The sequence below is a fragment of the Saccopteryx leptura genome, chromosome 6 (genome assembly GCF_036850995.1).
Source record: "Saccopteryx leptura isolate mSacLep1 chromosome 6, mSacLep1_pri_phased_curated, whole genome shotgun sequence".
Taxonomy (NCBI): domain Eukaryota; kingdom Metazoa; phylum Chordata; class Mammalia; order Chiroptera; family Emballonuridae; genus Saccopteryx; species Saccopteryx leptura.
Window position 1 is genome coordinate 42,274,984 of NC_089508.1, and position 12,044 is coordinate 42,287,027.

Genomic DNA, 12,044 nt, shown 5'->3' on the forward strand with positions numbered 1-12,044 from the left:
AGAGAAGGTGTCCCATTAGGGTTATAACCTTGATGATAATAAATTGTTCTATTCATTGGTATCGACCCATGCATATCACTGTTGCTAGCACATGACCTAGGAGCCAGGGCTGCTCCTCTGAGAGGGGAAATGGTGACCAGATCAATTGGACAGAGTCCTCCAAAGGCTTCCAATCCCATGGGAAATAATTGGTCTGATCTTTATACACGTTCATTAGTGTTTTATATCTGATTCAGGAAATGTAAAGTAAGAAGAAATTATAACCAGAGGCAAGTGTAAAATGAACGTGTTGGTAGTAATTCAATTAAGCTACCATGGTTAAATAAATATAATTGGCTTTTTGAAGACATTTATTTTATAAAGTAAGGAATGTGAATTTTTAATAGAAAAATGAAGGAAGCCATGTGGAAGCATTACGCTTATGTCACAGATTTCACACGGCAGGTTGAAGAGGGGAGGCTTATCTTCCAGGGAAGGCTTGGGAGAGCAATCCAAAAGTTGCTGGAGTGGTTTATAGAAGCAAAGAATGATCATTTGCAAAACTGTCACCATTTTCTCCCTGGGCCCTTTTCCCACATGAAAGCCTTTGTCAAAATGATGTTCTGTCCTCAGGACAAATTCCCGTGCCTTCCTCTCCTCAGCCTTCCGTGCCCTCTAAGGGCTGCCGCGTCTTCTGCCCGGAGTCCCACAGGCCCTCACTGGACAGCTGGCATCTCGCTTGGCCTGGTAAGATATTGTGGAATGCTCTCTAACCACCTCCTTCACACACAGTTTCTACCATTGACAACTCTTTGATCCAGTGGCTTTTCTTACTGGCGCACCAGGGGGGACGTCAAGGCTGTCCCTCTGATTAGCCTGCAAAAGAGGTCTGGTTTTCTCCTTGCTGCTTCCCAACCACTCCCTGCATGCAGAGCTCTAGTACGATGGGAAACCAGAGGCCGGGAGTAGGACATTTACTCTGACACAGGAGTTTGTTCACGCGCACCCTGACATGTGTGAGCTACTTGATAAAACCTTTTCTCCAGCTATTTCTTCCTTCTAAGTATTGTGGTTTAGAGAACTTCCAAATGCCTTTTTCCTTATAGGCAGAGTATGGGCAGTAGATTCTTACCTCTTATTCCATGAGTTTTGTTCGCTCTCTCTCTGGAAGGATAAAATGAGCTGCTATAATAAATAAACATCCAACATTTTAGTGACTTAACACAAGATCAGTTTATTTCTCTATCGTGTAACAGTCTGATGTGTGTGATCCTGCTTAGCATGGCGCTTTCTCACTAATGGTAACTCAGACACCTAGGTTCCCTCTGTGGACCATCTGTTTTCTGCTTCCAGTTAATAAAAAATTTTGAAAATAGTGCATGTCATTTCTGCTCATATTCCATTGGTGAACAAGTCATACGGTCAAACCTGGATGTAAGGGGTACCAGGAAATAAATCTATGGTTGGACATTTACCTTCCAGCAACACATTCAGACTACAAGGAGGGAGCATAAATTTTGGAGGGTTAGTTGGCTGTCTCTGTCACACTTGAATGTCTACCAGGAGTTCAGTTAACAAAATTTATGACCAGCTAGAGAAATGGGTAAGCTAGAAGTACAGAAAGTATTTGTGAGAAGAAAATAGCATTGTGAAAAATATTCCAATTATCCTGAAGACTGGCCTAAATGGAATTTTAACCTATTTACTAGTCCTCAGATCTTAGTGAAACAGAGCTGCTTTTCATTTCTTTTAAGCCTTGAAGGTATCTGGGATGTGATATGCAGTGAAGTCCTTGGGAGTGGTTGATTTTGCCCCAAGTGCAGGTGAGGATGAGGGTGCCCCTACAGTTGTGCTTCTCTGACTGTGGTGAAACCTAGAAAAGAAGGTGGGTGGAGGGGGCACAGCAGGGAAAGGAAAGGAGAAGGTTGGCTGGTAGTCACCATATTAGAGATCTACCAGGGCAATTGAAAATATTTAATAGTAGATGTCAATCCACTGATTGGGACCACAAACTTATGCTACCAGACACACCTAAGAGTGAAGAGCACACATCCATTCATTCACTACAAGTAGTTTCTGGGCAACTGTTGTCTTTAGTGGCTTTCATTTCCTTTACTGTTTGTTTAAATCTGCATTAACACTTTCAACAGAAACAACACCATTAGAAATTAATTTCTCTGCACTCAATTCTAAAATGGAAATACTCCTGAGAAGGGTCACAAATAAATGCAAATACCTACTAAAACGATCCCAGCTTATTGAGTGCTTTTTCTGGATAGAAGGAATTACGGAAGTATTTTGGGATTGGGAAGAAGAGGGAAAATTAAGGAGACACCGTGGTTTCTGGACTGGAGCCATAGAATCCCTGGGAAACCTTTAATGTATACCTCGAGTCTGTAGAAACCTGTACAGAATTACTCAGATAAATAGAATGCCTGGCTCATCTGATGTATTTTACCCTACAACATCATGACTCTTTCCAAAGGCATGGGATTCTCACCATAACATACTAGGCTTAGACCTATTTGACAATAACTTATGTTATGAATAAGCTGATGGATTTTGAGTTGGCCTGGAAGTCAAGGTAATCATAAATATCTAATGTAAAATACACGCAAGCCAATCAGTATAACCTTTTGTGAAGGAGATATCTATTACCAATTTGAATGTACATGTTTTTTGATCCAGCAACCCTACTTCTGGAATTTCCCCCCACAGAAATGTTCCCAAAGTTATGCCAGGATATTACATAGAATGTTTTCTTAAGCATGCTTACAGTGGTGAATAATTAGAAACAATTCAAATGTCCCTCTGTAAAAGATTGGTTAAATAAGTCATGCAACAATCATAAAACACAATACTAAGAAACTTAAAAAAAATGAGATGTTTCTGGAGTTACTGATACTGATACAGAAAAATGTCAAAGCCTTTATTGAATAACATAGAAAGTGCAATGTACACACAGAGCAAGTGTGTCTATTTTTCCATACGGTGTACAGACTCGGGAAAGGTCTTCAGGGACATGCACCAAATTATAAATGGTAGTTGTCTCTTGGAAATGAGATAATTCAACTTTGTGTAGAATTTTTGAATGGGGGAGAATGGTGGTATCCACCTAGCAGAGCTGTGGATTAAAGATAATATATATAAAAAGAAAATTTCAGATCCTGATAAGAGAAATGTTTAATAAATGTCATCTTTAAAAAAGGCAAAGAGATCCAACAACAAAGGCAGACCTTCCTCACCATGTATCACCTATTAACTCTTTTCTTGACAGATGTACCTGAAGTTAACATTTTGAATTTAGTTCAACTTTGCTTTGCTATTAAATTTGTTATTCATTCATTGTCTTGCTTTTGTGTTAATAAAAATATCCTAAGAATAGAATTACTGGAGTCCATGAAATTTCTTTGAACAGTCCATTAAATCAAGAGAAAGATGAGAATAGTGTCGGCTTCCCTTTATGGATATAGTAACACTATATATATATATTCCCCCCCCCCCCCGAAGAGAGAAGGGGGTGGGTGGGGGGAGGCAGACAGACAAACTTCCTCATGCACCCGACCCGGATCCACCCCCACCCCCACCCCCGCACATCCAGCAGGGAGCAATGCTCATCTCGGGGAGGGAGCTGCTTTGCTGCAATTGAAGCCATTCTAGCCCTGAGGCAGAGGCCATGGAGCCATCCTCAGCGCCCGGGGCCAACTTTGCTCCAATGGAGCCTCGCTGCGGGAGGGGAAGAGAGAGGAAGGAGAAGGAGAAGGGTGGAGAAGCAGACGGGTGCTTCTCCTGTGTGCCCTGGCTGGGAAATGAACTCGGGACTTCCACACGCTGGGCCAATGCTCTGCCGCTGACGAAACGGTCAGGGCCACCACTGTTTATATTTTAATTGTGAAGATGAGCACTTTCTCCGTAGATCTCACATTTCTCTGATTCAGAATGTGAGAGACACGTTGTTGTTGTTTTGCCTATTCTGACAAATATACATTAGTGGAATGTTATCACTAGCAGATACAGCTTCCAAAGAGGCTGGTAGATTTGTAGTAGAATGAATAATTCAGAACTTGTGCAGACCCCAAATTCCAAGCTTAAATTTTTAATGAATTTATCAGTGTGATGGATTGATACAGAATCACATCAGAATATAAAACTACTAAATATTTAGAGTGATTACTTATTCAAAAGCTGAGTGATTCCACACTCACAAGCTAATAACTTGAGTTGTAAAGGCAGCATTTTTTTTTCTTTGCAAGAATATTTTTTCAGTTTTGCAACCAGTTAAGTAAGTTGTTTAAGAAAAGAATTTAGGAGCAGGAGGAGGTCTGGTGGCGGGAAGATGTCTGGGTCCAGCTCAAGCCGTGGCTCTAGCTCCTCATCAGCATCAAGCCGCTCAAGTCTACGGCCATACCTCCCTGAACGCGCCCCATCTCGTCTGATCTCGGAAGCTAAGCAGGGTCGGGCCTGGTTAGTACTTGGATGGGAGCATCAAGCCGCTCTGTTCGAGCACATCTCGCAGCTCGAGCTCTAGCAGCTCCTCTGGCTCTCCGAGTCCTTCTCGGCGTAGGCATGACAACAGGCGGCGTTCCTGCTCCAAGGCCAAACCACCCAAAAGAGATGAAAAGGAAAGGAAAAGGCGGAGCCCTTCCCCTAAACCCACCCAAGTACACATTGGGAGGCTTCCCAGGAACGTGACCAAGGATCACATTATGGAGATATTCTCCACCTATGGAGAAATTAAAATGATTGATACGCCTGTAGAAAGCATGCACCCGCATCTATCTAAAGGCTATGCCTACGTGGAGTTTGAGAATCCAGATGAAGCCGAGAAGGCACTGAAGCACACGGATGGAGGACAAATTGATGGCCAGGAAATCACTGCCACCGCTGTGCTGGCCCCCTGGCCTAGGCCAATCCCCAGAAGGTTCAGCCCTCCTAGGCGAATGTCGCCACCACCTCCCATGTGGGGCCGGTCACCACCACGAATGAGGAGAAGGTCACGCTCCCCGCGGCGCAGGTCCCCCGTGCGTGGGCGATCCCGGTTCTCCCGGTCGCCGCCGCCACAGGAGTCGCTCCAGCTCCAATTCCTCCCGATAAGCAAGCCACTGAAGCTCTGCCCCATAACTTATAGCCCATCCAGCTCAATTCTGTCACTTTCCTAGCAAAAGGAGATTCAGTAGAAAACAAATCCACACTCAGGGGCAGGCTGCAGAAGTGGTGTTGGTTTGGAGATGTGCCTGCAAAGATGTCCTCCAGTGTCCCACGTTTCCAGTCCCTGAGAATCAGTTCAGTGGCAATGCCACCCCAGCCTGGGAGCACATTTTCCCATTCCACAGATAACCTAGGGCCAGTCTAGTAGCCTGGGGATCCTTCAGGAAAGAGCATGCTTTCATGCAGCTGCGGGTCCTGCTCCCCAGCTTGAGTCCTTCTGACCTCTAGGGTCAAATATCCAATGGTAGTTGGCTGTAAATGGTTCTGTCTTTACATGGACTTGTGCATATACACCCATACCCTACATCTCCTTTCTCTCTGAAATTGGTGAGCAAGTTGAAAGCTAGCTCTGCAGGGTCATCACAGACCCCCACCGCCACATCCCTGCCATGGTGGTCTTCGGAGTACCTTGACAATGTGTACGTTGCTTTTTTGGCTTTTATTGTACAGTCAGTACTATAAATTTTGTTTTGATTTTTTTTGTAACTTTGTAGCATTTTAGATAATGTGTTTATACTTTGTTGTGCAGAGTAAAAGGATTGTGTTGAATAAACTTAGGATTAGAATGCCAAAGAAAAAAAAAAGAATTTATACAATTCATGTCAAATAGCAGAATCCAAAGATTTATTGAAATGGGTGATATGCGCAGGAAAATCTATTGCTGGGTCAAAAGAAAGTTTGTGAGAATTTTTTTAAACAACCCAGTGGGCTAGATCGCTAGCATTACTGATAAGCATTAATTTTATTCAGAGTAAATAATTTGAGAAGTTTCTACATGATTATCTTTCTTGTCAGAGACTTCCTGATATTGCACTTTAGAAGTTTGTATGTAAATTTTGTCTTTTGGGAGTAGACTGATACTTAAACTGGACATTAATTAAATTATACTAGGTTTTTATGATATATAAGCTTTTAATGTTATTTTGTGTTTTGTTTTTTTTGAGACAAAGTTAACCCAGTAGTAGACTTCGGCAGACAAGCTCAGTCCTCCACACAGATCCACTTTGTATCAGTCAGGTTTCAATTAGGGCATCTATATCTCCATAATTTGGGGCATCTATATCTCCATAATTTGTATCTATATCTCCATAATTTGTATCTATATCTCCATAATTTGTATATATATGATTTTTAAAATGGGGATTTCATAGGATACAACTGTGGGAGCTAGATAAACAGCCTTTGTAAGGCTGTCATCTCATTCCTGATATGGTCCTGAAGTCTGCAGGGAGCCAGTTGAGAAGGGAAGGTGGACAGAAGTGGGGAGATCAAGGACCAATTGGAATCCATGAGTCTGAGCTAGAACCCAGGTCAGTTCTCACTGCCTCACACCCTGCTGTCAAGGCTGTCTACAGGACAAGCTAGTGGCCTTCAAGGTAAAACTCAACACATATCTGACCCATAAGTGGGAGAAGGTGTAAGAGGATGCAGGGCAAGGTGGGGCTACCCTGGAGTTACCTTTTCCAAGCATAAGTTATAGACCTAGTCACTGCCTCACACTGCACAGTGAGCCAGCAGATAAGCGACAATCTGTGTGAGCTATAAAAGTCTTTTAAAAATTTTTTATTGATTTTTTAAAATGTGTATTTTTTATTTATTGATTTTTAGAGAGGGGGGGAGAGAGAGAGAGAGAGAGAGAGAGAGAGAGGGAGGGAGAGAGAGAAGGGGAAGGAGGAGGAGGAGGAAGCATCAACTCCCATATGTGCCTTGACCAGGCAAGCCCAAGGTTTCGAACCGGCAACCTCAGTGTTCCAGGTCGATGCTTTACCCCACTGCGCCGCCACAGGTCAGGCCTTTTTATTGATTTTAATTTATTGTGTTTACATAGATTCTAGTGTTGCCTCAAATGCATCCCCCCTCCCCCATATTCCCTTCAACATCTCCCTTGCCCCTTTCACCATAGCGCCCTCCCCACTTCCCTTCAGGTTTATCCCATCCTATCATCCCCTTTCCCTCTGTTCTCTTTTCCTCTGGCCCCTTTGACCTCTCCTCTGTCTCAATTCCATTCCTCAATTCACACTGTTCATTGGATTCCTCAAATGAGTGAGGCCATATAATATTTTTCTTTTTCTGCCTGGCTTATTTCACTTAACATAATAGTTTCCAGATCCATCCATGTTGTCACAAAAGGTAAGATTTCCTTCTTTTTCATGGACCCATAATATTCCATTGTATATACATATATATATATGTACCACAGCTTTTTAATCCACTCGTCCACTTGCCTCAACTTCTGAGCAGAAAAAATAAAAATGGCCACTACTCCACTTTCACCATCCAAATCTTACACTTTTTTTATTTTTTAAATTTAGTGAGAGGAGAGGAAGCAGAGACAGACTCCCGCATGTGTATTGACCGGTAAACCCACTGGGGGGGGGGGTGTTCTGCCTTGCTCTGGGCCCTTGCTCTGTTGCAACTGGTGCTATTTTTTAGTGCCTGAGGCAGAGGCCATGGAGCCATCCTCAGTGCCTGGGAACAACTTGCTCTAATTGAGTCATGGTTGCAGGAGAGGAGGAGAAGAGAGAGAAAGAGAGAAAAGCGAGAGGGGGAGGGGTGGAGAAGCAGATGAGCGCTTCTCTTGTGTGCCCTGACCTGGAATCAAACCTGGGACATCCACATGCTGGGCCGATGTTCTACCATTGAGCCAACCAGCCAGGGCCTTCCAAATCTTGCATGAAGTGGCTCTCCCAAATGGGAAGCTTCATGGTGGATGGGAATTCTGAGATATGCAGTTCAGTCTGGCCCAGTCACCATAGGACAAAGGCACCATATTTCTGGATCCTACATTTGTTTTTGTGCCTACCTTCCCATCTAGTTTCAGAGTGCCTTGACCTCTCTCAGCCAACACCTGCAACTCTTCCGGGGAGATGAGCGTGAGCTACTGGCAGCACTGTCCCAGGGAGTCCTGGGGGTTCCCTCCCCTCCAGGGCAGGTCTTGACTCACCACTGACCAATGTATCAGTCCTCAGCATGTCTCAGGAACTGGGATCTCTGCTGTGAATTAAGTTTCCCAGTAATAAAATTTTTCTCTGGCATCTCATATGGCACAGTGGCTAAAATTTTTTTCCAGAAACTTAATTTTCTTATGCTAAGATCCCTGAAAATATACTCTTCTGCACTTCTCTGAGATTAATGGCCTGTCCTGTACCTGATTTGATAGCCACCCTAGGTCTAGATACCTCATCCTTTTCTTGTGACGTGGTGTCCTTCCCAGGTATATCAACTCTGGCCTGTGCTTGTATATTCAGATGTTGTCTCTTTGACCTCCTGTCAGGCCTTTTGAATTTGCTTGTCAGAGCCTTCCCCTGATGAACCCACCTTGCCTCTGCCAGAACCTGTTTTCTGACAAAAAAAGGAGTTGACCACATAAAAATTTTGGGTAAGTGAAAACATACGGAACCCAAGGCTTGAAGAATAAAGACAGGAAAAATATTTATTCAACAGTGTTCCAGATACTGTCCTAGATGATGAACACACTGCAATGAACTAACCAAAGTACCTGCCCTCATTAGAATGAGATTACCTTTTATGAGGAAGAGAAAGACATTAACAAAACCCAAATAAACATATAACATTTGAGGTAGGAATAAACACTAAAGAAAATAAAGCAAAGGAAGTAGATTAAAAAAAAAAAAAAAGGAATAGTGAGAATGTGCGATTTAGAGGGGGTCGTTTAGAAAGTCCTGTCTGGTGGTGTCACATTTGAAAAGAGACCTGAAGGAAAGAGTGAGTCAAAGGTATTTGGGAGGGGTAGGAAGAGCCATCCACATAGATGAATCACAAATAACTTGTGAGAATAAGCAGGGAATTTTGCAGACTATGTTAATTGATTAGGAGGTGGCCTGCTAAGCACTTCACATATATTATCTTTTTGAATTCTAAAATGGTGATGTGATTAATGTTGCTATGAATGTTTTTATACACATGAATTTTTCTTCATTTACTTAAATCATTTTCATTGGATAAATTTCTAGCAGTAGAATTGGTAGTCAAAGGATATGGGCACTTTTATAGCTCTTCATGTTTTATTACCAAATTGTCTTCCTAAAAGATTGACCAACAATTTGCATTGCCATTAGGAATGTCCAATATAATAAAGAAATATTAGAATAACATGCTTAATTGCAAATGTCTACATTCAACAGTTTAATGTTTCCCCAAAGTATAGGGTGAACAGATATTTTCTGAACATTTTGTTGTTAGTAACGCTTTCTTTAAGGCAATTATGTTTCCAGGGCACATGTAATCAGAATCCACAGTATTAAACCTACACCAGTAAATTAGGATCAGCATAGGTTCAGGTTTTGGCTTTGCTTCTTACCTAGGTGGCTTTAGATAAATCTCTCTCTTTTTAAAAGATTGTATTTCCTTCTCCCTCTCTCTTTCTTTTTTTTTGAGAGTGAGGAAGGGGGTGGGGGTGGAGAGAGAGAAGCATCAACTTGTTCTATTTAGTTGTGCCATTGATTGTTTCTCATAAGTGCCCCGGGACCCCTGTGCTCTGGGAGGATGCTCCACCCACTGTACCACTAGCCAGGGCTAGGTGAATCTCTTAACTGTGCTGAGACTCAGTTTGCTTATCTATAAAATGGTGGCTTGTACTTGGTAAGGCTAGAATGAGAATAGAATGATATATTGTGTTTGGAAGCACTTTCTGACTCTGGAGCACTGTACATATATCAGTTAGCTAACAGTATTTACTAGGCATTCTTTCTCATCATCTTACAAATGAAGAAGTTTTTTTTTTTTGGTCTGGCTTCTTCTAGTAAGAGAGCTTCAGTGTGCTTGGAGCACCCCCACCCCCAGCCCCACTCCTGCTTTCAGTCCACAGATTGGCTCTAGGTTCTTGAGGTGAACATGTGACCCAGACCTAAACCAATCAGTTTATCACTTCACCTCATGGCTCCAGTGAGTGGTTAAGAGATGACATAGCAAGAAATTATCCTGGAATATTTGCGTAGCACCTAAGACAGCATCCTGCTCTTCCTGGCTATGCTGAGGATTTTGCCACCACGGAAGAAGAGCCTTCATGATGATGCAGCCAAAGCAGAAGAAACGCCAGACAGAAGACGTGAAGAGAAGACCCCGACAACATTTTCTGCCAACTGGAGTTTGTCTTGTTTGCCTTGGATTTGCCAGTTAAATGGGCCAGTACATTCTTTTTTGCTTAATCCAGTTTCAGATGGATGTTCTGGAATTTGAAGCACAAAGATTTAAGAATTATACAAAGCCTGTACATTTGTATAGCAGCACTCTTTATTACCCAAAATGTTCCACATATTATCTGTTTGTCATTGGTTTCGGCCCGCATCCTTGTGACATAGGCATGAGAAGTGCTATCATTCCGTTTTTAAAGTGGAATATCTGGAGCAGTGTGTGTGGTGGTCATGAGCCAGTTCCACACTCAGGTTTCGACCTGCTACTTCCTCCCTGTGGGACTTATCACCTCGGAAACCCAGATTTCTTATCTAAAAAACTGGGGATCTCATGCTGGGCATAGAGATTTTTTTTCAGTGGATGAGAACGAGACAGCCGGCATGAAGTGCTTATTGTAGTACCTGTGGGCACCTAACAGAAAGTACTGGTATTACAACTTCGGCCAAATCTGAGAGCGGGCGAATGTTAGTGCTGTGATCCAAAGCAGACCATAGACCAATGTCGTCATACCTCACAGCACTGTCTCATCCTGTGTACCCAGGAATCACCACCAACTTTTCTGAGTGTTTGATTTTGGGGATTTTCGGAGTAGTCAAGTGCTTTGATAGCTAGTAGGAGCAAAAAAAAAAAAAAAAAAAACAAAAAACAAACGTCCCCCAGTTGGCACAGGCTTGTTCTTCTGGAGTCCTCCACCCTTTTCCCAGAGTGGCTTTAAGCCATGAGTTCTGACTTATAGAAATATTAAAGGACACTCCTACAAAACCTATTAAAATTAATAACAGCCTGACCTGTGGTGGCGCAGTGGATAGAGCATTAACCTGGAACTCTGAAGTTTGATACCCTGGGCTTGCCTGGTCAAGGCACATATGAAAGTTGATGCTTCCTGCTCCTCTCCACTTCTCTCTCTCTCCCTCCTCTGTCTAAAATAAATAAATAAAATCTTAAAAATAAAGTGCTGTTAAAAAAAAAAGAAAAAAAAATTAATAACAAAAATTAACTGGATCAGTAAGGCAACATGGGAGAAATGTATCAAATAACTAGATATTTATTTTCATATTAATAAGTTGGCAAAAAGCAATAGGGCTCTACTGATTTCGCCAACATTTAACATAGTACAAATGTTGACACTTGAATTGAGTAGTGGAATGACTGCCAGGTATTATAAGTGCATGTTTCCTCATTTGAAATGGATGAATAATTGTATCGTGTGCCCTTGTAGTAGAAGAGACAGGAGGTGTTTCCATGAGTCTGTTTCCTGTGTCTCTGCCTTCTTCTGGTTTTACCCCAGAAACTTATTAAGGTTTGTGTTCGATGCTCTGATTGAACACCCATTTACCCAACTGGTTAGCTTAGTTATTAACTTTCCAAGGCAATAAAATACTCCAATCTCATGTGTCTTAAGCCCAGAAGAAAAATCACTGTATTTTCTAAACCGAAGGCATGCAATGAATAGTGTTTAGCTTGCTACATGCAAACATTTTGATGTGGTGACCCAGCATGTACACAGAAAATGCAGAAAAGGCAACATTATTATTAATTTGGTATGCTTGGTTTTGTTATGGAGATAATTGCATTTTAACTCTGCCATCATTAATCTTGTTTTACTAGTTTTGGTTAAAGTGTGAGAAAAACCCAAGATGATATAAATGCTAATTTTTATTCAGTGTTGATAAAGTTTCTCTTTACAAAGACCAGTCTCCAGG

General features: G+C 42.1%; 1 pseudogene; it reads left to right on the forward strand.

Annotated features, from left to right (window-relative positions):
• The first annotated feature begins 576 nt into the window (after window positions 1-576).
• On the forward strand, window positions 577-5,379 carry LOC136377046 (RNA-binding protein with serine-rich domain 1-like; annotated as a pseudogene).
• Window positions 5,380-12,044: the final 6,665 nt, after the last annotated feature.